We start from the raw sequence: 27,273 nt of genomic DNA on the forward strand, positions 1-27,273 counted from the left end.
AACATTTAATTCACTTTAACTGAACAAAGTCAACTATAACACAGAAAAATCCCACAGATGAGACAAACAAAGCCTGGCAAGCTTTAAAAGAGGGAAGAGCAAGACTGGCATGTGCCACAAATCACTAGAGCCAGCCTCAAGCTGTTGTAATTCACTTGCTGCATGTCTGGTGTGTCTTCCCAAGCCCTATCTCCTGATGCTTTCTATTCAACAGCCTTGCCCTAGGAAATGCTGAGTGTTGCTCACCTTATCTTTGGCCTTGCAGCCTGTTGACTACACCACTGCCACTGTGGCTAAGCACTCTCCTTCCAAAGGAAATAAACCATCACATTATTTTAGACTCCACAGAGCCCATCTCCAAAATTAAAAGCTTTCAAACATTGCTTCCGTACAAAAAGTGCCAGGACAGAAAAGCTGCTGCTGGCTTCTACCTGGCCCCTATTGCCCATCCACAAATCCACTCGGTGGGGATAAGCAGCTGCACAACAAACTAAGGGCACCGGGGCACACTTTAACTGATGACAATTGCAGCTCCAAAACTGAATGTGTCTGGTGACTGTTCACACACAGAAGGTGTCTGGAAAGAAAGCAGCTGCAGGCCTTCAGTTTTGCATCCCAGCCCACAAACTACACACCCAATGCTGTGTGCTTTCTTTTCTACCTCAATGTACCATGCTGTTTTTACTTTCAGCAGATTACAGCACAAAACCTGAAAACATCCAGCATCTGCTACCAAAAAAAACCCCAACAAATGCCAGGAGAGAAAGTTGTTGCTGGCTTTCCTTTCTCTATAGAGCCTATAAACTGCACTTCAGACACTGGGGCTGGATGTGCTTTCCATGCCTTGTACAGCTGCCTGTGATGTCCTTGCTGCTGTGTACGAATGGAAATCCTGGGTTTGGCAGGTGTCTGCAGTGCCACTGGTGGCTCTGTTGTGATTGTGTGGGAGCAGGAAGCAGGGTTCTGCAGCTTTTGATGATGGCATTGGTGGCTGAGCAGATGACAGAGGAGAAGCAGGGCACTGGTGTGAACTGGGATGAGTTATGCTGATGCCATAGGAAAAGGAGTAAAACCAGCAGGGTGTGTTGGGGTGTGTTGCAAAGGGAGGGGATGAGCCAGAAGGTGTGAAAATGTTAGTTCCCTCCTTTTCACTCTATCTAACATTGGGGCAGGGATTGATAAAGAGGATATGGTTTATTATGCAAGTTAAATGCTCACATAGCTGGGAAATTCTCCATAGTTGCACATCCCACTGGAAAAGGCATGGAAGGCTCAATCCTGTTTATGAATGAACCAGACCTTGGAGGAACCTGAGAATGTGGATTGATGCTGCTTAGAGTGTCAATCTGAATTTAATACTTCTATATTCCCAGTAAAGAAGGCCTGTTCTGAAGAGCATAGGCTGGTGCAGCAGGATTCAAGAGCCATAACCCAAATGAAAACCAAATAAATAATGGGCAAGTACTTATTTGACTGTTTTGGATTTAGAAGATGCTTTCTTTTGCATTCTGGTGGATGAGCAGAAATCCAGCCATGGGAAGAAAGATGCAACTATGCTGCACAGTACTACCACAGAGATCAAGAAACAGCTCTACCCCGTTTGGCAATGTATTTGCAAAAGAACTGGAACAATGGCTAGGTAATGATAACAACATAATTCCATGCCAATACGTGCATGAAAGAAGGTTGACTGGCAGAAATACTGAGACATTCAAAAAAGAAAAAAATGTCTGCATTTTGGTGGATAACTCTGTGTTGGGAGGAATGGGTTAAAGGTGGAGAATATTGTCAATAGCTCAAGTGACTGTGCAGCAGGGAGCCAGGGAAGTTGTTAAAGATTTTAATAAAAGAAATAATTCTTAGATTGGGAATTCCAGAGGGTTTATCTTCAGACAACAGACCACATTTCATCAAAGAGGTGGTTCAGGGATTGTCTAATTTCCTTTGGTTTAAGAGGGATTTGCACACCCCTTGGAGAAAACAATCTAATGAAAAAGTGGAAAGGTTGAATCAGACTATCAACACAAATTGTAAAATTTTAGGTAGATGTATTATCTGTTGCTTTACTGAGAATCCAGATTACTCCATGTGCTAGAGAGGGAGTAAACCCCTTTGAAATTCTGTATGGCAGATTGCATCCAATTAATACTGTGGTGACAAAAAGTGATCAAATGCATGTGAAAGATCATGATATGTCGAGAAATTATCTATTATATCTCTCTCTCATGGGTTTTGTCCTCTTTGCATGGTATCTCAACAGGGGGACTCTCCCTTCCTTTGGATGTGGCTGTCCACAGCTTTCAATCAGGAGATATTTTTAATATCCAGACCTGGAAGGATGAACTGCTGATGGGAAAGAAAATGTTTATTTCCAATGTTGGTGATGCAGCTTATGGGCTGCAGTGGGAAACTCAAGGCCACCAACATCTTTCTATCCTGGCTCCCTTTGTGTGGGAACAAATGCCTGACTTTTCCATTTTTGGGGCTGCACTTGTGCTGGGTGAAAAAGCGTCAGGGTACATTAGATTGTTAGGCAGAGGCACACCACCATCTAGTGGTGTTTTGGAACGGCATCGGGGGAAGGCAAAGAGCCAGCTCTTGCTCATCTGCACTTTTCCATCGCACTCTCTAAACTGTACCACCAAATCTGAGGCTGTGCACTCTCCTTCCCCAAAAATGTGCCATCTCGTGCTTCCACCCCAGGAAAAGCCCAGCTCACGACTGAAGAAGTCCAGCAACTGCTGCCACACAAGAAGTGCCAGGACAGAAAGCTGATGCTCCCCTTTCTCCATGCAGTCTATAAGCTGCAAGAGCAGCTCTGGGGGTATGTGCTTTCCTTCCCACCTAAATACACCATCATGTTATTTACTCTTAGCAGACTCTAGCTGAAAAAAATTGAAAACAACCAGAGACTGCTTGCATACAGAAGTTTGACAGCACAGAAAGATGTTGCTGTCACCTTTTCCCTATAGACTGTCAACTGCACCACCAATACTGGGGGCCATGCACTTTCCTTGCCAACTAAATCATCACACATGGTCACTCTGGACAGAGACGATCTCCAAACCAGAAAATGTTCAGTAACAGCTCCCACACAAAAGGCTGAAGGACAGAAGGCTGCTGCTGGACTTCACTCTGCCCTGCAGCCCATAAATTGCACCACAAACACTGTGGTTATGTGCTCTCCTTCCTACCTAAATCTACTGTTAGGAAACTTTCCTGTCTGAGCAGCCAGCAGTCTCTCTGGCAGTCACATTCCCAGTTCCAGATATTTTAATTTCTGGGTCTGAGTCCCCTTCACAAAGGGTGGCTCCAGTGATCCCATGGGTGCTCCTCCTGACTCCCTGCACTCACACAGTCACACAAGGTTTCCTTACTGAATCAACCCCCAGTTTCCCATGGCAGAGCCCCCAAATCTGGCTCAAGTGTTTGCTCTGGGCAGGTGGGGGCACACCCTGCCCAGGTGTGGGGGGCAAGGGCTCTTGGGGGTATTACAATGGATGGCCAGCAACAGCTTTCTGTCCTGTCACCTTTACTGTGGGAGCAGCCACTGAACATTTACAACTTTAGAGCTGGGCTCCAGAATGAGAGTGTGAGGGTGGGAAGGAAGCCATACAGTCAGTGGGACACTTCAGAAAATAACTCCAGAAACAGTGGACTTGCCCAGCCAACTAAATGTCCAATGACACTCTCTGAAACACCACAAGCATAGCTCCAAACTTGAAAACTTCCAGTGACTGCTGCTCCACAAAATTTGGCTGGACAGAAAGCTGTCACTTTGCCTTCACCTTCCCTTGCAGCCTATAAACTGCATGACCAACACTGGGATTCTGTGCTTTCCTTCTCACCTAAATGTACTATCACAGTATCTACTCTCCTCTGAGCCCAACTCCAAAATTTATAGTGCCCAGGCACTGTTATCACACAAAATTTGTCAGGAGAGACAGTTCTTGCTGGCCTTTACATTCCTGCTTCGCTGTTCCACAGCACCACTAGATGGGGTGATGCACTTGTCTAGCAAACGAAATCTGCCCCGGCACCAAATGAAACCAAACTGCTCCAAAATGGAAAATGTCCAGCGACTGCTCCCCACAAAATAAGGTTCCAGGACAGAGAGCTGTTACTGGCTCTAGGTCTGTGCAGAAAGTGATCTGAGGGATGAAAAGTGAACAGAAGTGTACATGGGGGTCCCTGGGTTGTGAAGAAGGGCACTCAGAGGGCCATGGGGTACACATGATGGCATTGGGTTCTCAGATCCACCCAGCAAGGGCCATGAAAGGTAAGAGATGAACACGTTACAGCGTCATTCCCTCCTGCCCCCCATTCCCTCTGCCTCCTGCCTCCCACATCCCCCTCACTCCTCTGGGTTTTGTAACATTTGGTGGGTAGGGATGAAGCCAGGACGTGATGCAGGTGCACAGACAGTCAGAGCCACGCTGGCCATTGCCCACAAACGCCGTGTAATACGGTGCCAACATAAAATGTCATTGCAGCAGCACTTAATTTGATAATTCCAGTTCTTAAACCAAATGCTTTCTGTAAAACACAACTGCTATGGCAGGCATGGCCACAGTCTTCTGATTTTCAAGAATGAGACTTTTAGGGCTAAACAACAAAGGAGCAATGAACTGAGGTTATGTGGAATAACGTGCTGCAGAGATTCCACTGGAAAGCAAGATCAGAGCCCTGAAAGCCACCTGTGGTTAGCCTGAAATTGTTGATGGAATTACAGCTGTTGCTTTAATTTGTGGTGTGTAAAAACCAGTGTCCATAAAAACTACCAAACAGCTGTGATGCTTTCAAAAAACACAATTGAATTTTCATATATCATGTTTCATTCTAACCAATTTACTTATTGTGAAGTTTAGGTAGGGAGCAGCTGAGAGCACTTACTGCTCATTAATTGTTACTGGTAAATGTAAAACTGTATGTCACAGACTGCTTTGAAGAATTAAAACTATGGTTGCATAGATGTGGGCAAAAGTTCTAGAGAAACTTTGCCACAAATAATAATTTGCATTTCAAAATTAATCTGCTTCAGCAAATGCTTACAACCTTTCCAGAACTGCTTCTTCCAAATGCAAAGGTTACTTGAATCCACCTTCAAAAAGGTTAGTAGAAGAAAATTCAAACTTACATGCATGAGAAGTTGTAGAAAGTGAACTTGGATTTCAGTGAAGTGAATATTTTCCCTGAAAATTCTTTTAAGAAAAATTATACTCATTCTGCCATGTAACAAAATTGATATCATGGGAGAAATTGCAACTCTCCCACACAGGACAAAGAAGAGTGATAAATAATTGCAGTGAATGTTTTTTTGGCTCAAAAAACTAAATATACCACATATATATTGATTGATAAATTTGTGTAGATGAGATTAATAGGCAAGGAAAGTAGCTGCTTGATAAATAATTCAGAATAGAGCATTTTTTATTTGTTAATTTGGTTGACTGGACAGATTCAATCCAGACAAATAGAGGGGATTGAATTGTTCATTTTGGATGATATACTGGATCCTAGCATATCTGAGAAATGCAGTGGTTTAGGGTACAATGGATCAAAACCACATTTTCTTATTAAATGAAAGAAAACTTTCTGTGTTACTTCAAAGTATAGGAACCTAAGTGAGAAATGTACCCAAACAATTTCTTTTAAAAAAGCAGTGAAATGGGGCAGAATTTAATACTTCACACTGTGGTGCCTCATGACCTCTAGAAAAACCATGAAGAAAATAACCACCCAATCATTCCCCCCAACTCCCAAGTTTTCAGGATAGTTATGAAGGTTATGTCAGGACTTTCACTCTAATAACTTTCCTGACATCTCTTTCATAACTACCCTGAAAGCCTGGGAGTTGGGGGGACTATGTCAGTGTTTTAGAGTTTTTTTCAACTTTGGGGGTATTTTTCTTACCCTTTGCATTGTGTCTGTATGTCTCTGTTCTTATGATTCATGTGTTTTGTTTCTTTGCCCTGTGGTCCCTTGGCATTTCATTTTTGCATCATCTATATCACAGTTTCTCTCCTTTTCTTTACAGTTAGATGAGTTCTTTCTCGTTCAGCCCCTTGTGCCTTGAGAACCACTCCTTCAGTCTTCTCTCCCTCCTTTCCCTGAGTGAAAAGCATCTCTAATGCTGGAAATCAGATCTTTGCAGGGCTGGAACTTGTCTACATTATTAGGACAGCATCACCTTTTAAAGGAGTAATTACATTCACAAATCATGAGTAAATGCCTGCACATACAAATCTGCATTTGAGGAACTTAACTCGTGTAGTGAGTGTGGCATACAAAACTGGGAAAAACGAGAATTAAGCCTACTTGTGCAGCCATGGTTTTGTTTATTGATTATGTTGCAGTAAGGTCTGGCATTGCTGGACCATTGTTTTCCTCACAGGCCTTATGTTATTCATGAGGTGGATATTCCTGAGCTGTTGTAGTTTGTTTCCTGACAAGTGTCCAATCTTTCTACAGACTATAAAAAGTTAATTTTCTTAATGAGGATTTTCTTCACAGCTCTCTATTCTTTAATTCCCTCAATAACTTCCTTATCTCCTACATTTAATAATTGCCTTCAGAATGGCCTCTCTGACATGATATATGGAAGAAAGTGATGATGGTGAGTCCCACAGCAGAGCAGTGCCAACCTAAACACGGGGATGTTTTGTTTCTGTGACAGTCTCTAGTCTTGCTCACATTTCCCAGCCTTACCTGTCCTATTGACTACAGTCTCAGTTGCTGCACACCTCTGCTGCAGTTTGATAAAGTTAGCCACATATTTTCTTACTGTTTTGCCTCTGGTCAATGATCCTGTTTCAGCTTCAGCCTGCCCCTCCCTGTTCACTGTGTACCCAGGTCACCCTCTACTGCTCATTCTGCCTTGCCAGCCTCCACTCCCCACTGGGCATTTCAAAGGTGGGCAGTGGACCAGTGAAGGATGGATAAATTCCAGCACATTGTGACTAAGCAGGTGCTCACCACTGGGAGCCACTGGCAGTGTCAGCTCCCACGAGATCCTCCAGGACTTGCATGCCTAAGCCTTTAATCCTTTTCCAGCAGTCATAAAACTCCAGTTTGGTCAAATACTCCCCTAAGCCAGAGAAGGCTTGAGCTGCTGAGGGATTTGAGCAGCTAAAATGCTCCTCAGATTCTCATTGCTAGGGCATAGACAAATGACCTTCTGAAATTCCCTGCTTAGTGGAAACTCTTTTGTTCCTATCATCACAATGGAGCTGGGTAGAATTGCCAAAGCTTGGCATGCACACTCCTTGATCTTTGGCAGGACTGAATAGCAAGAGAGGGTATCTGCAGCAGCAATTGCACTTCTATTTCACTTACACTGGACTAGCAATTGCTTAGTTTTCGAATCTCAGCTCATTTAAGCAAAAATAAATCTTCCAAGCCAAGGTTGAAAGTAGTAAATTAAAAAGAGTGTTTTCATTCAAGTGCATCATTAAGCATACTACTAATGAGATGGATTATCCTTGCAGTATGCACAATAACACCATCAAACAAAACTTCTCCTTCACTCTTTAAGAAGCAGACCAATCTTCACTACTTGGAGTTACAGGAATAACAACGTGTTGTGTGTTTCTATATCCTGTCAGAATTCAAACCTCCCTTGGAGCATTCAGGTTGACCACTTTGAGTAGAAAACCAAAGGAGGGAGCAGAGCTTGTGTCCCTTTGGAGATTTGACTGGTTCACAGAGATGAGCCTGGTCTGTGTGTGGTTGTGAGGCCAAAGTTTGCAGTGAGGTTATTGTCTGCCTGCCCTATTTCTGCATACTCCTCGTGTAGTGTCTAAGTGGCCTCTCTCTTCTGCCTTTTTTCAGTGCTCAGGAATGTGGGTTCCACATTTTTTGTTAAACTCACACAAAAATGCAATGCTTTATGTTTTGAGTTTGATTTCTGGAACACCAACTATACAAGATGTAAGATGAAATACAAGTGTTCTCCACAAAGACCTGCAGCTTCCACAAACTGGTCCTGGGTCATGTTGCAAGCCATTGATATTAAAGTGGGAAAAGGAAATGCATTTGGCATCTAGTTTGTGCTGGTCACAGCAAAACTGCAACCACTCACAGATGTTGTGCTCCCTCCAGTATTCTGAGAGGATGGATGTCCAGAAAGAGTTAGAGTCTGTAACACATTTGACAAGAAAGAAAAACTGCAATGAAAATGTCACATAAACATATTTCAAGCAAAACTAATTCCTTTGCTTCCTCCTGACTGCAGTCTTCCTCCTTTATTGCTCCAAAGCACATCAAGCCCTGTGTTTGGCCTTTTATTTCTTTCTGTTGTAAGCCTTTTGTACTTCATTTTGTGTGAGATATTTCAAGAGAAAGTGTTTCACTTGGAAATAAAAAACTTCCTCTTAAGACTGCAAAAAAATTTAAAAGGCCAATGAAGAGAATTTGTGAGAATTTAGAACTCTGTAATAAAAGCAGTGATTTGTTCCTAGATTGAAATAACTTGACTCTTAGATGGGAAAGTACTCAAAGCCACCTAGCTACACCTTTTGGCAGACAGATAACTTACATTAATTTATACAATTTTTCATACAATTCCATCAAGTTCTTTTACTCACTTAATCTAAAATAATGTTAATGTCATCATAGGGAATATTTTTTGTTAGATTAAAAAATGAAAAATGTATTACTCTCAACACACATCACTAGACAAAGAGCTTCCAAGTAACCCTGCCAGACAATTATAGCCTAAAAGTACTTTTCAAATTAAATTCCAAATTTTTTAACAGGCTTCTCTCCTCAGCAATGTAGTTGCCAGGAAAATGAGTAGAAATATGTATATATTTGCAGTAATTTTTTTTCCCAGAAAAACATATTTTAACTGTTACTGGTATAAAATCTAGACCTGGTATGATATATACACTGCATATATATATATATATACATATATAACATAATTTGTGTCACAAGCACTTTTTCCCCCCTTGTATCAAAGCACAGGCTTTGTTATTTTATTTTTAACTTTTTAAGGATGACTAGTAATTTCTCTCAGTTTTGATTCTTAAACAGTTACAGGAATCCAAGACTTGAGGAATTATTGCTTTTGGAGCTTTAAGGAGTCTAAATTAATTTTGAATATATTAACTGTAATATTTTTTGTATCACTTGAGTGGGGCTGTTGCAGAAGAGGAAATAGCAAAAGAAAGGTCATCAAGGATGTGAATGAAAGTTTAAAGAAATCTGAAAATGTTTAGATATTTTCACATCTCACAGCATCTGAAACTTGACCTGTATTTCACAGTTTCTTAGTCCAGTCATCTATTATTCACTATATAAGTTTCAAATGAATCCAGAACATTTGATTTTAGGCATTGCTTATATGAAATTGTAATTCAAAATGGCTTATGATAGCACTGCAAGTCGAGTGAAGAGTGTCTGTCTAGACAGCGAGTTCAGAGTGCAAAATGATGCAAATAGGCTGGAGGAGTTTCCAGAGAAAAATTAATTCAAAGGGCTTGAAATTGTGACAGAATAACTGTAATATGGATCTTGCATCCTACATGGCTTCTGTAAAGTAATTAATACTTCTAATTACTTTAATTACAACTCCTAAATGTTTACAGAGGAATTTGTGGTTGCTTTCATGAATCATTCCCATGCTATAAATATCTTCATATGTATGCACATAGAGAATTAATGTAATATACTGCATGGTGTGTTTTAAACCCCGAGATGCTACTGTGACACTGTAGCAAAGCCAAGAGGTGGGCAGAAGCTCTGGGTCTGACTTTTGGGACCCATACCTTGAGGATATTTGAATCTCAGATTTCATTCACCTCCTTATTTAAAAGGGAAATCAGACGAGCTTGACGTTGGATCATCTTTACAAGCCCTGCAGACTGAGCACACCTGGCTGTGTCAGGGTCTGAAGGCTTCTGTGGGGGAGAATGGCAGTGCTGGGAATGCAGGCTCACAGGCCTTCTGCCAGGGCAAAAAAAAAAAAAAAAGCTTTAAAATTCAGCTTTAGCTCTACAGGAACCCCAGCTTCAGAGGCTGCTCAAGAAAAGCAGAAAGCTGAATTGATCCCTTTCTGAATCAGGCATACTTTTTCCTTCTATTTTCTAATCCTCTGCCAACAGCCTCCAGCCTCCCTTAGGAAAACTAGAATACCATCAAATCCTCAGCTAGACAGATTTAGAGGAGATGAACATCCCTGTGGGGCTGGGTATGGATCCAGCCCTGTGTTTCAGGGCTACTGCCACAGGCCAGTCCAGACCTTCCCTTGTCTGTGTTTCCCATACAAGTGAAAAGTTCACGACATTGCTTTTCTGTCTACAAGAGTGTTGGATTGCTCGTTGATCTTCTATCTAAAGGTAACATGAAAGAGAAGTCTTTATTCTGCCAATCCACAGCTACAGTGAATAACCTTGAAATACTTTGTCCATTGGGCTTGAAACTTCCATCTGATTTTGAGAAATATCTTCTCTGGCAATACTTGTACTGTCATATAAATGAGATTACACGTTTCATTCATGGAACAGCACTCATCTGATCCAGTTTCTGTCCTTGCTTTGGTTTTGGAGAGACTCAGATCATTCTTTTCAAATATTTCACAGCCCCTTGTAGTACTGTTGTGTTTGATGAGCGTTTTGAAGGTGCTGACACTGAGACCTCACCTTCACATGTGCTCATATTTTGTGTCTCATATCGGAGTAAAGAATTCAGGGAGCTTTGCTGCCTTGTAAGTGATGAACTTGATCGAGGTATTATGCCACTGAGGAGGGAAAGATCAGCCAAAGCCAAAGGGTCGATGAAAGGCTTCAGAGGTTTTTAGAGAAAAAGAAAAGGGCAGGTAGAATTTTATACCACCATACAAGAACATAAGAGCCAGTACATCTCCTTGTGACAGGAACATGCCAGAATTGTTCTTAAAAGTACAGCTTGATGTGTGAAGATACCTGGCAGGATGATAGTGAATAGCTGAGGATGGAGGAAAAAATAGAATTCAGACCTCTCCTGTTCCAGCCTTTTAAGGTTATTTTCTTCTTTTCAACAAGTGCTGGAAAACAAAGAGAAAAAATGAAAAACTACACAATATTTTTGGTGTCACAAATTTTAACGTACCACACTTTGTATTAGAAAAAAACGCCCTCAAATATAAATGTTGATGTATTCTGATTGCCAGAAAATAAAAGCATTAAAATTACCAAGGTGGGAATGGAAAGGCAAATGTACCCTGTATTTCATCCCATGGGAACATGGGGGTGGCTGCAGTGTCCCAAATGATGGTCCTGCTAGTGCCAGGGTCCTGTCTCTGATGAGGTGTGCCAGAACTATTTGACATTTTTGCAGAAAATATTTTAGAAACTGGCTTTGGGCTCATACATTAAAATATCAGTGTGCTTTCTAGAAGAGAAGCTGAGCCCAGCAACAGCCTGTAAATCAGTGGTGTTCATCTGTTTCTTTCTAGGCAGTCATGCTACCACAGTTTCATCTCTTTTAATTGAGCTTCTACTTTGTTTCTACCAAGCACAAAACAGGTTTTCAAAAGGCATCAAGGATCACAGTCCTTAAGCCTATTACTGTCACCAGAGGAAAGTGTGGGTCAAACGTTGTTATGCTGACCTACATTCTTCTCTGGCTTCACAGCCAAGTCCTTTTCTGTTCCAGGGCAGCCTGAGCAATGCTGGTGGCACTGCTGGAGTGGCTTTGTCTGTGTGTGCTCAACACGTCATCTGTACTTCTAGGCGACTGTGCAAGAAGTGACAAAGGAATTCCCAGGTTGGTTTAAATTTGATTCTGGAGAGAAATGAATGTAATCCTAGAAAGCCTAAAAGCATCAGGAACTGAGCAATAGCAAACACGTGGAGGAAGAAGCATTCCTTGGTCAGAGAAGACTCATTGTTTCCTCAGCTCATCTTTGCTGAGCAAGAGGCATCTGACCTGATTGTTGAGTAAAGCTGCGTCTCTCAAGAGTGGAGGGAGCTCCCACTCAGCTACACATGGAATTCCATTCAGCATATTCTCTGGCCTGTAGGTGTTGCACCACTGCTCACCCAGATGAAGTCACAGACCTTATACTGATAACAAGTAACAGTCTGCAGTAAAGTTAGAAATTGCCAATTGCTGATATGCTTACATCACAAGTTCCCTAGGGATTATTTCAATTTCAGTGTAGTGGGGTTTGTATTTGGGGTTTTTTATACGTTTGTGTAAAAAAGTGAAAGAAGAGTTAATAACAGGCAAATCTTTAATAAAATCAAAGCAATTCCCCTGAGTGATCCAAAATTCAAGCAAATCACATCAGGTACTTAAAATGCATGTTTAAATTTTAGAACAAAATATTTTCTATGATTTCTGTAATTTCAAATGAAATTTAGAATTGTATTCCAGGATGGTATGAAAATGAATATTAAAACAATATGATCAAAAAAACCTCAATTCCTGCAGGGCTTTAAATGCAACCATTTGGTTGAAGCAAGAATATTTATATTCTACCTCATATGTTGAACTTAGTGATATAGAAACAAAACACTTCAGATTAGTGGTCTTGGATTAGTACCACCAGCACCATAATTACTGTTATTACTCAAATTGTGTCTTGGCAGGCAAGGTCTTTTCCATAAGACCAGTAGTGTTGTCATGTAAAAGATTAGTAGCTTTGGAAGAGAAAAATGTTGCATGCACCCATAATTTCTTCCTGATTCTGACCAAAAGATTGGTTCATTACCATGGCTGGGTTGTATTACCTCCCTTTTCAGAGCCTCTTGAATGATTCAGCCTGAGTGCAGTGAAAAGCAGCAAGACCATTTTGGAATTTGAACCAACTCCTAAAAAGAAGATTTCTAACAAGAAGTGCTTACTTTAGCTTCTGAATACGGATCTGACCTGACACCAGAACATTTGGAATGAATTCCTTCAAACAGAGTTGGGATTCCCCACGGGAAATGCAAAGCCTGCTAAAGCACAGGGTTTCCAATGCACAGAGAATTGCTCTCTTAACACTGGCAATTCTGCAGTGGGGAACTCTCACATTACTACAGATACATTTCTCTGGTGCCTCTCAGAATCCTTTTTCTTGCCAGCTGAATATGTATTTACCTGGTCACTGCTCTCATGACCAAGTTGCTGAATATTTCAGGAAGTAAACCTCACTGCTGTGCTGTGTTGTGTGGTGCTGCCAACTCGGTGAGCAGAAATAAGCAGCTGAAAGCCAATTGCCATCTTGGAGAGAAAGAATATCTCCACAAATCATTGGAGGGACACAATTTAAGAATGATTGCAAAGACAACCTGCTCAAAGTATCTCGTTTACTCTTTATACCTGCCTCCCAATATGTAGGATTTCCCACAAATAAATGTCTGGAATGAAATCCAGAATCCGTGAACCATGGAGAGTAGATATCCTCAAGCTGAAATAATATCTGGGAAGATGGATGAACTGTCACAAGCAAAAGGTGTGAAAAAAATTCCAAAGCCATTGGATTAAAAAAAAAACCAAAAACAAAATGAACAACCTAGAACTAGGCACATATTTGATTTTGTAGTTATTGTGAGGACAACATATTTCTCTAAGTTGGGAAGTGTTTTTGAAGTGGAATGGCAACCTCAGTCCCTGTTGAGGACTAGATTTGAGCTCACTGGTGTGGGCTAAAGCTGCCAGCTTCAAATCCTATCAGCAGGTTTGACCACATGCCATACAGGCAGTAAAAGCTATCTGCAAAAGGAAAAAAATCCCATTTTACCCATCTGCAAAGATATAATTAATAAGATATAATTATTAAGATATAACTTCTGGAACATCCAGGTCTCTATATGGGATGTTCCAGAAATTAATGGTAGTTATTAGTATTATTAGAAAAGACAATATATTTTCATGCATTTTATGCAAACAGGATATTGGTTTGGGTCACATTGAATGGTATCTCACCATTAACTGGTGCTGTGTATGTATGCACAAATCTGCTTAAGAACACTTAGGAGACACAGAAAGTGGCAGAGTCAGGCACTTTTGTTTCAAACAACGGGAGAGTTTACAGCTCTCAGTTTTACTCCATCTGGTGCTGTGTTCACAAAATCTATAAATTAATTTTCACATTACAAACAATCTCTTCTGATTTAGTGATACAGGCTGAGATTGTTAATTTATTAAAAGGTGTTGAGGCTCATGTTTGTCTCCACAATTAATTCACTGAAGCAAAGTCAGTTGTTTATCATTGAGAAAACTGGTGATGCCAAAATGAGAATGGCAGGGAGTACATCAATTGAGTGCCTGATAAAATCATCACAGCAAAACCATTTTGGCAGCCTACAGCTCTTTTATAAACAATGACTTCAGTAAAGAAATGGAGCTTACTTTTAGGTGGGTGATTACTCCTGATGCAGCACTTAAGTCCAGAAGTAGGTCTGGGGAGCCAGGGGAGCAGGAGGCTCCAACAGCAGCATAGCCCAGCACTTCAGGAATAAAGCCACCTGCAGGACTGTGATATATGGAACACCTTAGAGACAGGCTGGTTTGGTTTTTCAAGTTCTTATACACACCTCTTTTAATGGCAGTGATAATATATAGCATAGCATAGCCCAGAGATGGGGGGAGAAACATTCTCAAGTACAGAAAGTTTACCTTTATCCTGTATTGGTTTTTTTCCTCTTTGTCTAAATCCTCTTTGTTGATTTATGCAAGCATGGCTTATGGACCACCTAAGCAAACCTGCTGTTTAAGCACTAAGGAGAGTCTCACTCCTTCTTTTGTGACCTTAGCATGTCAGAAGGGTTATCAAATTTTGTTCAGAGCTCTCAAAGCCCAGGAAGTGGTGTTCTCACAGTTTGCATCTGGCAAAGACCAGGATGCAGAGAAGTAACTGGCTTAAAGTCACTCAGCAAACCACTGTGGGTATCAGAAAATGAACAGTGCTTACCTGAGGTCAGGTGACATCTCTGCCTGAGCACCATGCCTCTTAGACCCAAAAAACCTGCTGGGCTCTAGCCCAGACTCAGCTGCTTTTAGGTCTGAAATGCTCACTAAGAGATCTTACCAGGATTCATGAATAGGATGCTTGGCATGATTAGAAGCACCAGATCAGAGTCACTAAAGGTAGTGAGAATGAATTGATGAATGAAAACCATACATGTAACATAATATGATAATTTAAAAGAAGAATATAAAATAGGAATAGTTTTGATTTTTGTGCCTCAGAGCTCTATCTTAATTAGCAGTGTCTTGAGGATGCCTGCTTAAACAGCGAGAGCAAACAATTCAGGCACGAATCACTGCAAGTGGAGGCATTTCTTAGCTCCATGGTGTGTTCCCAGGGTGCCTCATGAGCTTCACCATGCTACTGCCACGTGCATCTCGCTCTAGTGGTGTGACAGGGCTCTAGGGACAAGCAGCTCTGATGCCAGGTGATGTTGCATGCTGTGAATACAAGGAGAGGTGACTCAGAGGGAGTGCCACGTTTTACCTCCCCAGCACAATAGGGGCAGTGCCAAGAAACGCTGCTAGTGGAGCTGGTTGAGGGCCACCTGGGTGCAGTGTCCCAGCCAGACATTTCAGAACAGCACATTGTCCCAGCAGAATTACCTCTTGTTGCACAAGATGATGGCTGACAAACGTGACTAAAGCCTACAGGCTCCCTTTTGGCAAAGCTTTAGCCCTGGAGGACCCTCCTTCCTTCTCCCACTGCACTCCCCTTGCTCTCCTTCAACTGATTTATCTCTCTACTTTGTGCTTCTTTTTAAGTTTCCTTCTCTGCTTACCTTTCTTCTGTCTTTCTCTCTTCACATTTCTTTCAAAATGGTAAAATGATGGGATTTGCTTCTACCAGTAGGGAAAATGCACATATACTGGGGCAGTTCCATTGCAAAAAAATCTTTCCAGAAACTCAATTTGCAGTCTGTGAGACCGAACGTAAGGTTGTGCAACAGCTTATCACCATTTCCAAAGCAACCGTCTGATTTCTTGTAATGTGGCTTTTGCATTGATAAAGCAGCATATAAACTGTGGGATAATCCAGACGGGAAATTGTTCATAACCTTGTGAACATCAATAACTGCATAAATGAGGAGTTTCTGCACAGTCCAGAAGGGATCTCTAAGGCTGTGTGAACAAAATGTAGAGGTATAGGTATAACCCCTAAGAAATAAGCCATGAAAGAGAGATTTCCTCTCCTTTCTCTGCTACTCCATGTAGATATTTAACTAAAATTCTCATTTCTTAAGGATATGGGAAAAGGTTTCTCTTTTGATGCAGTCTTATAGATGTGCTTCTGCACTTGTGAATTCTCAAGTCAGCCCCAGTCCATGCTGTATACTTGGTTTGAGCCTTAGTGCTCAGTTTATGAACAAAGGCCTGCAGGTTTAAGTAAATTTGACTAAACTCTCGAGATTAGCAGGAAGAAGTTATCATTGAATCAGTCCATGACACAATCTTTCACAGTTTTTAATAAAATTGTCAATCACAGAGCTTCTCAGACAGCTTGGAGAAGTATTGCTGTGGTGTGCAAATGGACGCTGAAGAATTCCACAGTGAGATGGAGTCTCTGGTTCAGATACATCTCTGATTTTGATTTGCAAAGTGGACTTTGTTCACAGTCTATTAAACTGGCTTCATCTGATATTTCCTAGTTTATAACCTGTTATTATTTTTTATCGCTCACCATCATAAGAGTGACCCGAGACTTTGACTTATAGGATGTAGAAAGTGAGGGGATGATAATACCATAAATACTAATCTAGTTTCCATTCTTTCAGCTACAGAAGCAGAGAAACCTGATTAACTCTGTTGCCTCCATCCAGAAGTCACCAACAAACAATTCAAGGTCAATCATAGCAGAGAATGTCATGAACACACTGCATGACATCTTCACCACTACACACGTAAATCTTCTAAATAAGAATCATGCCACACTCGCGATTTAGCCAGGCTTTTGTGGCAGCTACTTTCACAAGTTTTCCATCCCCTGAAAAGGCACAAAGGCACAGATTTACCTTTTTTTTTGTTTGTTTGTTTTTGTGGTTTTTTTTTTTTTTTTTTTTTTTTTTTTGTGTGTGTGTGTGTGTGTAATCCCACACAGAAACAGGGGAAAAGAAACCAGGAAGATGTATAAACAAGGCTGCATCATAGAACAAGTTCCTAGGTCTCCTCTGAGATACCATTTCCTTGCATCCTAAAGATTGTCTACACCAGACAGGGTGGGGCTGGAAATGATGGAACCACTGGCATTCTCCTTGGCTTTATGTGGAATGATCACTGCATGTTAAAGATTCACACGCTGCACATTTTCTGCTCTCAGAAATTCTTGTGAGAAGACAGTGTTCAATGTTTTTAGTATTAAAATTAAAAGTGGTGAAAGAAAGAAACACTTAGGAAAAACAAAGCCTGACTAGAGACTTGGTGGTGAAGAAGAGGCAGCACTTGAGCTTTTTGAGTTTGTCTGGCAACAGCTGTAGCTGTTTTGTAGCTACATTTGTAGCTGGAGATGGATTGGAAAGGAAACTTTGATTCTCCAGCCAGCCCAACAACACAATTTTGACTTTTCTACAGAAAAGGATGCTTTCCTGGATTCACTTTGAAGCCAAAAAGACTTTGTGCACTTTTTAAGTGCACAAAAGACTTTTAAGACTTTTTAACTCAAGAAATTTGACTTACTATATTATGGGAGAACTTGTTTTCTTTCTTGCCTTCTACTTGGCAGAAAGGAAGCAGGGCCATAGACTTCCCACAGGCACTGGTCTCTTAACCCAAAATCCAGTTCACCAGGATGAGAAATGGTTCTACTTTTAGATCCCACTCTTCTTCTAACTACGTGGGCAGCTGCTCCCACAAACAAAAGTATGCAGACATATCCCTGCTAAGGAGTATCAGGTGGAGTGACAGCCATTTTTTGTCATGTCACCAGAAATGAGGGTCAAAATGCTTTGCACAACCTTCTGTTATTTTTTAAAGGCAAAGAAAAATCAAGGGTGTGTCTTTGACCTTTGAAATACGATGGAAATTCCCCTACAGATTCAGGTCAGAGGAGTTAGGAAACAATAGGGTTGATCAATCTGAGACAGCTCAAGGGTTAGAAAACAGTAGGAGAGATCAACTTAGTGCTGTAAAAATTATCACCATTTAAAAATACCTTTCATCTCTGAATTTACAAGGCTCATAAAAAAGGCAAAATAAAAGTGCCTATTTCTCTCAGAAGTCTAGATGGTCAATATTCAAGAAGATGTCTATCTACACAGGAGATCATAGAATTATTTAGGCTGGAAAAGACCTCTAAGGTCATCAACCATTAGCCCAGCACTTCCATGTCCAGCATTAAACCACGTCCCTAAACACCACATCCATAGCTCCTATAAATACCTCCAGGGATGGTGATACACCCTGGGCAGCCTATTCCAATTCTTGACAGCCAGTGAAGAAAATCTCAGTGAAGAATTTTTTCCTAATATATAATCTAAACTTCTGTTGGTGCAACTTGAGGTCATTTCCTCTCATCTTATTTCTTGGAGAAGAGATTGACACCCACCTCACTACAACCTCTACATGAAAGTAAGGATCTTGGGTAACAGCAACTAAAGCAAGGTAAAGAATCTCATATTTATTCTGACCTGGGGGCCGTCATCTGTAAGCATTCCCATCAAACGTGGGACAATATGAAAGGCTGATTTAGAGACGTGTACACACAATAGATTTCTTGGTTTAACAAATCTGTGTCTTAGAAAAATACATTTAATCATTCTTGAGGCCAAATTTTTTGTTCCTACTCACCAGAGCCTAGAAATGCATGAAAATGGGGCTTTAGGTAAGTCTGAACAAATCTATACCTTTCTTTACACCTTTCAGACTCTGTAGCTTGGTAAGTTTGGGTCCCCGTTGTTGTAAAGTCCATGCTCACATCCTTGGGAGTATTCAAGGTATTGGATGGCGCCCTGAGCAACCTGGTCTGAGGAGCAGTTTGCCCTGTGGCAGGTTTGGCTGAAGCTCTCTGTGCCAGGCAAGTTTTGGAGACATTGTTAGGTTTGCACACCTCCAGTATGGTCCATGAGAAAGGATAACTCCGGGTCCTAGTGAGGATAAAATATTTTGGTGGTTGGAAAATAAAAGCAGCAGAAATTGTGGTGCTTACTGATCCCTACTGATCCCAGTTTAATCCCTCCCCTCTTCAAATCTGGGTTACCTGCTAACTCCTGAGCAAAGATCCTTTTCTTCCATCTGTTGCCAGGAAGCTTGGTGCCATGTAAACTGACCTGTGATCAAAAATTCTGCTGGTAACAGCAGGCTCAGAGCCAGGTGAGGCTGTAGGCATCTGTGTGATTTCCCTGTTTCTTCCTCCATTATTCCCTGCAACTGGCAGACAGAGGAGAATACCATTTGCACTCCAGATCCTTCAGCCAGGCCATGAGGTCTCTCTTGATTGACCTCAGACTTCTTGTTGGGACTTCATCACTGTCCACTGGAAAAGACAGTGGTGGACAATATCCAGAGGGCTGTAACAGGCTGGAGAGTTTCTTGCTATGTTAGTTCATGGGCATTCAGGCCCAGTGACAAAACATGCAAAGCTGAATGAGCTACCATGAATGTGATCAGCCTCATGAGAGTTCATGTGCATCCTCCCCTCACACACCCACACACCCCAAATCGTGAGAAGCTGATGGAAAATCTGTAACAAAACTCCCAGATGCACCATCACTGACAGCCCCAGTTTAAACAATATAGCTCTCAAGCGAGAAACTTGAGATTAAAATATAAACATGAGTGAGAAATGGTGCCAAGCTTGGGGGGATTAAGGGAGTCAATGAAAGATGAAACTTCAGAAAGTGTTTGAACCTGTTTCAAAATCCTTGAAACTCAAATGCACAGAAAAGTAACCTCTTAGTTGCTACACAAACCTGTGTACGCCTTTGCCACTGCCTGGAAAGGCAGCTCATGTATTTTAGTGACCAGAAAAGCAAATATGTTTCAATCACAGACCTGTGAACCGTTCCAGTAAAATAAACTCTTCCCTCTCTGTCCATGGATGAGAAACACAAGGTCTCCATTACTAACACAAAATCTTTCTTAGGCCTTTTTCTTCATACTAATCTAACTTCATGCAATGTTCACGACTTGAGGCACAAGAAACAGAGTGAAAATACTCATGACAGCCTTTGCTGGAAAACCCAGTTATGAGAATTACTAAATCCTGCAAGACTCTGTGATCACCAAGGGAATTAAAAATGAATGGAACTAACCAAGTAACCAGTCGGATTTCTACAATTTTTTGTCACCTTCCTTGGTACAAGATAGAAGGGCAAAATGTTCACTGATCCTGACTCAAATTCAGCTGGGGGACACAACAGGAAAGGAGCAATGGTTCTGCCTGAATTAGGCTGTCTAGGTGGTGAGTCACATAAACAGGCCTCTTTCCATTGGAAGACTTTTGTCTTCCTAAAGCAGTACACCATTAACACTGCACCCTAATTCCTTGGAAGATAGTGTTGCTTCAAAACCCCTTTCAAAGCACGTTCAGGAAGCTCAGAGGGATGCACACAGAGAAGGACAACTCCAAGCACAGCCCAGGGAGCACTGAGAGCAGCCAGCAACCAGCACACCAGTGCCTGACTTCTTGTCTTGCCATGCATTTCTTTGTAGAAATGCACATGTCTGACCATTTGCTTTGCTTTAATCCTGTAAATTGGGGTAGGAGTAATTTGTTCTGTAAAGAAGCATAGTGGGAGTCCAGGAATATTTGGAAAGGTCACTTAAGGCTTTTTTCTCTTTCATTTTGTTGAATTTCTCCATGAAATGACCTTAAGAGCTACCAGTGCAGCAGTCAGCTGAAACTAACCCTTAACTAGAGAGCTTCCAGAAATAAATGAACATTTCTGTGTCTGCTGTTCCTCAGGAAAGTTGGGCAGTACAGAAATCTTAATGCTGCCAGTGCTGTTGGCTCAAACAATGCTTTTGACATTTCAGGACTATTGCATGAAGGATTAACAGATAAATGCACATTGTTACACATGGAGAACAATTCTTAACCCTTCACACATCCCAAAAGAATATTTGCATGGTCTGGGTGGGCAGGGAAGAAGCACTGGGCTTTCCTTTTGCACTCACAAAGGATTCACATCTGAACTTCCTCATTCGCCTCACATTCTGAAAGGATCAGAGAATGCAAGAGTGTATGACTAGTGCTCTGCAAAAACTTGACAGAAGATAGAATGACAGCTAGGGTAGGACAAATTATGCTTGTTAAAAGAAAGCTAAATATCATCATTTTACTCTTGAGGACATCTATAGTGATTTAAGGCTACATGAGAGCACCGAGTTGGAGGTTTAACTTCCTTTAGGATATACATAACAACTTCACACACTTAACTAATTCATGCCCACTTTCCTGAATAGACAGATGACAGTTAGGGGTCAGCCAGAAAGCCAGGGAGTGAACTGGGAGCTAGCAAGTACAATTCTGCAACAACTGTTGTGTTTTTCTTTTTTAATGAACTCAGCTAGGATTACACATGCTATACTCCTCCTATTACCATGCATTAATTTTCTGTTATGCTGGCTTGCAGATCTCTCTCTCCCAAGCCAACTCTTAGTGAAGTTTAGGAGGCATGTCCTCACTGCACATTGAATTCCTTTTACAACAATGAAATACTGTCAGGTCTTAACACGCTCAGGCTGTACCTAGGCCAAGGCAGATAGCAATCAGTTGTCATGCTTGGAGAACATTTGCTATAATATGTGTCTGTACATTTCTGTAAGGGAAGAGCTGCCAGGGAGGTGCCCTGGGAGGGCAGAGGCAGGGAGCAATGGGGGGATGCCATCCTGCATGTGTGCCAAACCTCCCAGAAAATGAGGAAAGTGCGCTTGTACATTTTTACTGTTGGTCTCAAATGGTGCTTTAAAACCTTCAGTTTTCCCTTTGGGATAACCAAGAGCCTGCATTACAACAGCATCAGCTGTCACATAGGTTAGACAGCATCTGAGAGTGGGATACAGATAATGTTATCAGATACTGCTTCAGCAATGTTCAACAGTGCAAGCTTTACAGCCACAAGGAGCACTCGTCCTTCTTGCTTCAGTTTTTAGTCCCCAGTTAATATTAGTCTTTGGTTATTTTTCCTGTAAAACTGTGGACATTACCATTTGGACGGAATCTCTAGCATTTAATGGACTTTTAATGGGCATTCCAGTTTTCGAATAAGAACAATCCCTTTATTTGTAAATTGTGCCCAGAAAAAGTCTTCAGTACCTACTGTGGCTGCAGCCCTCCTTCATTTAGACACATGATGAGGTACATTTTAGACTGTCATTGCCACTAAGATTAATCAACTCTTTTAAGACACGTGCATTATTAAGTATAGAAAGGTAGGTATCATCTAAGTGGTTAATCTTTCATTTCAATATTTTTCTTGAAATAAATACAGTAACCATCCATGATCTATAATTTTCAGGGGAGAATATGTTTATAAACTTCAACAGAAAGCGGGTTTGAATACCTCAATTTGCTTAAAAGTCCTGTTCATAATCACCTATAGAACAAGGATAAAATATGGAGAATTATCGAAGGCAAAGACTACTTTCTGCTCATTCAGGATGTTGCTAATTCTAGAGCTCCAAGGGTTTGAATACCTTTCCATTAAAATTCTGCCATCTATCTATCTATCTATCTATCTATCTATCTATCTATCTATCTATCTATCTACCTGTCTGTCTGTCTGTCTGTCTGTCTATCTGCCAATGCATGTAACTACTTCACAAAATGGAACTCTGATCTGAAACTTGACATGCATCTTAATCAATTAGCTACAAATGGCTTCAACCGACTGCCTGCAGTAGCTTCACATGAAACCTGCACACTCACTTTGCAACCATCTCTCTTATTAGCTCATTATGGAAAAGAAAAAAATCCCAAACAAACAGAAGAATAAGAGTGTGGTCAAGGACAGAATTATATATCTTGTGGCCATGAGAAAACTCAAACTCAATTTGGATAGAGAATTTTCAATAAAGAACACAATAAGCAAGCAGTCTGTGTTCATTGAGATCATAACATAATTACATACAAACCTCGAAGCCTGAAGTTTTAAACCAAAACATACTTATCTTAAAGTTACAAAGCCTTCATGTTTAACTGCAGAGTGGGAAAAGGTAGCTCCTCGTTTAAATTCTACTTCAATTTAAAAATAAAAATAATAAAAGAAGAGAATGTCTCTGGGAGAACACACACACGTGTGAATGAATCACAATTACCTGCAAAAAAGCAAGATGACTACATTAAACCTACCCAGGCAGGCATGGGTCTCAGGCTGAAACAGGGAGCAGGCTGGACTGATCAAATACTTCCAGCAAGTGAGTCAAATTCTTACTTCTCTTAGCATTGGCTCCAGGTCTGAGTTCACTAATTACCTCTGGAAATATCTCCCTGGAATATGCAGTTGCTGCTTGGCAGATGCAGTGTAAGCTACATGGGCAAGGGTAGGGGCCCCGAATCCTGCCTCCCCAAGCAGGTCAGCGCTGTCAGTGAGGAATGCAGCTCCTGCATTAACCACCCTCTTTATGACTCTCTGTTGAGATGAAAGATCCAAGTTCCTAGGAAGTGGTTAGGAATTTTTTTTTTAGATACTCATTGCCTTTATTTTTTGTAAGTACTTGATTGCAGTGCTGGTGAGGAATCTGCCAGGGCAGCATTTTTTCCACCAGAAAATTCCCTTTTGTCAAAATTTGTAATATTTTGTGAAAATGTATCAAGTTCAAAAGAATATTATGTGAAATAACATTCTGGGTCAAAACAGACAGTGACGAATTCTACCTGGTTTGAATATGTGAAGCTAAGTGGTAATAGCAGGATGGGCAAACAACTTCTTACAGCAGAAGACATCCAAGATTATAATCCAGGTAAGAGAATACTTCATCCATTCAACTGTGATTTGCCAGTTAAAAAACAACCAAAGAAGAACCAGAAAGAAAGAAGGTCTTGTTTTTTTTTAGTGAAGGAATACACAAGTGCAAAAGAAACATCCCTAAACCAAATTAGAGGGTGGATTTTAAAGGACTGTATATGTCAGTTGTTTGAACTGTGAAAACACAGAAGTGCTTGTTTCCTTGTGCAATTGCTACTATTGTGTAAGTGGTTCCCAGCATGGTAAACAGCAAAGGTAAGATGGTGAGATGCAGATAGCTTGGAGAAACATGTATTTATTTGTCAATACCATTTCGGTGAGTGCAACTACAAATAGATTTGATACTCTATGTGCAGTGTTGGGTATCATTAATATTTATGAGCAAATCCAAGAGTGTGTAGCACCATTAGTCCTTTTATTAAGGACAACCTTCATAACTCTGTATTTGACTAAATATTGTCTGTGTAATATCCTCTTCTACATGAAAGAGCATTGTGCTGGTTTTGGCTGGGATAGAGTTAATTTTCTTCTTAGTAGCTGGCATGAGACTAAGACTGGGTTTGTGCTGGAAACAGTTGTGACAACACGGGGATGTTTTCCTTGCTGCTGAGCAGTGCTTACACAGGGCCAGGGGCTTTTCTGCTCCTCACCCCTCCCCACCCCACACATGAGCGGTCTGGGGAGGGGTACAAGGAGCTGGGAGAGGGCACAGCCAGGACAGCTGATCCCAGGTTCCATATTGTAGATCATGCTCACACATAAATCCACAAAAAGATGAAGGAAGGGGGGGGGGCATGTACAGAGTGGTGTTTGTCTTGCCAAGCAGCTGTTACACAGCCCTGCTTCCTTGGGAATGGCCAAACACCTGCCTGCAGATGGGAAGTGGTGAATGAATTCCTTGTTTTATTTTGCTTGCGTGTGCAGCTTTTACTTTACCTATTAAACTGCCTTTATTGCAGTCAATATTGCAGTTTATTGAGTTTTCTCATTTTTCCCATCAAGGGAGAGTAAGCAAGTGGCTGGACAGGGTATAAGACAGCTAAATGCTGTTAAAATCAAAGTGAGGAAAATAAACTGACCCAAATTGAGGAAACAATTTAAGAAACTTGGTACAGCCTCCTTCTAATGTAATTTGCAAAGCTGCTGATTCTGAAGTTTCTTTCCAGGTGACCCTTGGATCTTCACTATTGTAGAAACTTTAAATGATGTTTACTCAGTATTAAACTCTGAAACTACTGCTAGATGTTTTCTCTTTTCCAAATTACAGAATCAGTGGAGTTGACCTGACTTCTAACTCATTCCCTTAATTCTAATGAATGTTGCACTTAGTTCTTCTGAATTGTATACCAAATAGCTGCTTGAGATCCTTTTACTGCTACGTTGAATAATCTTGCAGAAATACTCTGCAATCACTAGACTGAGATCCATTCATTGCAAAACAAGCAGATGAGCTAATGGCTCACATTTGGCTTCTTCTCTTTGCACTCTTGTTTCCTAAGAAAGGCTGTGTGTGTCTAAGTTCATGTGCATCTTTTCTGTCTGCCTCCTTGGACCTTTTTCAGCTATTGACCAGTTTTAACTATAGTTGGCATATGAGTAGGAGTCCCGAGGATACCACAGGTTCAATGGAAATGGTCAAGTGAGAAAAGACGAGACTTTTTTTAAAAAAAGCAAACGTATCATACCTGGATATGATTCTGCTTAAGAATTGAAATCAAAACTGTCCTAAAACTTCAAGCTTCCCCAGACTCACGGACACGTTTTTAAGTCATGTGATGAGCTGCACAGATTACATACATTGAGACAGTTCTGATATTCCGTGAAGAGTAAATCAGTTGTACAAAGTGAGTTAGAGACAATAGTAATTCCTTCGTTCTTTGCCAGGTGATGATAAAGAAAAGATCAGGAGAATCACTGCTTTTAATTTTGACCTGTTTTCCACCAGATGGTGCTCCTTCCCTTGTCCTGAGGTTGTTCTTTCTATCGAGTAATACTTGTCAGTATCAGACCCTTTGCATCTGTCTCTACCCAGCCTGTACACCTGGGTGCATTGCTCTGGGTGTCTCCCTGTGGCCAACAAAGCTTTCCCAGCTCTGACCTGCAGCTGTGCTTCACAGGATGTCTGGGGTCTGTTTGGTTCTTCAAAGCCTTCTGCATTATGAAACTGATATTGCAACTCAGTCCAATCACGTTGCGTCAGTTCACCCCAGTGCTTTGTTACCACCATCCACATTCACCTTTGTGGCACTGTCTGAGACAAACAAACCGAGAAATGGGTGCAATTCCACACACTGCTATGACTGTTATAGGCCATGGTGTATCAATCAAGCGTGGGATTATGACCCATGATGGAATGAATGCATTAGCTGTTTGGAAATCATGGATTGGTTTCTCCAGACTAGGTCTGTATCAGTGTAAACAAGAGGATGACAATACCAAATTAAAAACAAAGGCTGAGTCAAGCAGGAAACAGAGCTGATTCTACAGTGTCTGCATTCTGTGTTTTCCAGTGCACTTGCTGCTCTTACCTTGACGCTGTTCCCTGCCGAGGGTTTGATCTTGCACCAGCCAGAGCCAAGGCACTTTGGCTCACCCAGAGCAGACCACAAAGTACTCTTGTAACTTCCACTTTTATCTAGGACCAGGAAGACAGCCGGAATAGGATGTTGTAAAAGCTTCTTTATCTCTACCGAGAGTATAAAAAGTTTAAACAATGTCGCATTACATTTTCTCTGCCGTTTTAGATGTATGGAGTGACGCTGCACACAGTAGTGAAGGCACTGACTCACAAGAAACACTCCTGGGACCTGACAAGCCTCCAGCCACTGCATGCTTAGTGGGCACAGCAGAGCCAGCTGCAGCCCTGTCCTTCAGCTGTCAGTGCCCTCAACCTGCTCACAGCCCTCCATAGCCCTCCCCTCTGCCTTTTTCATGGACCTGCTGTTACAAAAACTCCTGAAACAGCTGAACATATACTTGGCTCTAAGGCTTCCCCTTAACTTCTGTCTCTGTCTCAGTATTCTTATCCTACTGTCAGTCCCCACCTTACCTCCCACTCCCCATGATGGTCTTTATTGGTCTTGTGGAGGAGATACACTTACCAGATGTGTCAGCAAGGCATGGGTGGGGGTTCCAACATCTGGTATAAATAGATGCTGAGCAGGAGGAGTTTGTTTTCTGCAGGGCTTTTGTCCTTTGCTCTTCCTATATTACTGGGCTAGGAAGGAGGCAGGTAAGAGACTGTAGCAACAGAGCTACTCCTTTTCACAGGAAGTTCTTGAAGTGTTTTATGAGACTGAGAGCTATCACTGCCCCATTCACCTCTTCCTGAACTGAGACAGACACTGGCCCAGGCTGCAGAGTGAGTCACATTTGAATGGGTATGCCTTGGCTTTAGCTTGCAATTCCATTATGCATCTTAGGGATTCTG

General features: G+C 41.4%; 2 long non-coding RNA genes across 3 annotated transcripts; one reads left to right on the forward strand and one right to left on the reverse strand.

The window, feature by feature from the left end:
* Positions 1 to 3,851: 3,851 nt before the first annotated feature.
* On the forward strand, positions 3,852 to 13,530 carry LOC148223290 (uncharacterized). Its single transcript, XR_015804404.1, has 3 exons — positions 3,852 to 4,279; positions 11,638 to 11,748; positions 12,729 to 13,530. It is a non-coding gene; the product is annotated as an uncharacterized LOC148223290 (long non-coding RNA).
* Positions 9,971 to 27,037, reverse strand: LOC106851525 (uncharacterized). 2 transcript variants are annotated; one of them, XR_001402894.2, is made up of 4 exons: positions 26,945 to 27,037; positions 26,372 to 26,478; positions 14,323 to 14,446; positions 9,971 to 11,026 (listed from the first exon to the last, which is right to left on the reverse strand). It is a non-coding gene; the product is annotated as an uncharacterized LOC106851525 (long non-coding RNA). The 2 variants fall into 2 exon arrangements; XR_015804403.1 differs by having other exon boundaries at positions 9,972 to 11,026; positions 26,372 to 26,529; positions 26,945 to 27,010.
* Positions 27,038 to 27,273: the final 236 nt, after the last annotated feature.

Source organism: Sturnus vulgaris, chromosome 6, assembly GCF_052056855.1.
Source record: "Sturnus vulgaris isolate bStuVul1 chromosome 6, bStuVul1.hap1, whole genome shotgun sequence".
In the NCBI taxonomy this organism is placed as follows: domain Eukaryota; kingdom Metazoa; phylum Chordata; class Aves; order Passeriformes; family Sturnidae; genus Sturnus; species Sturnus vulgaris.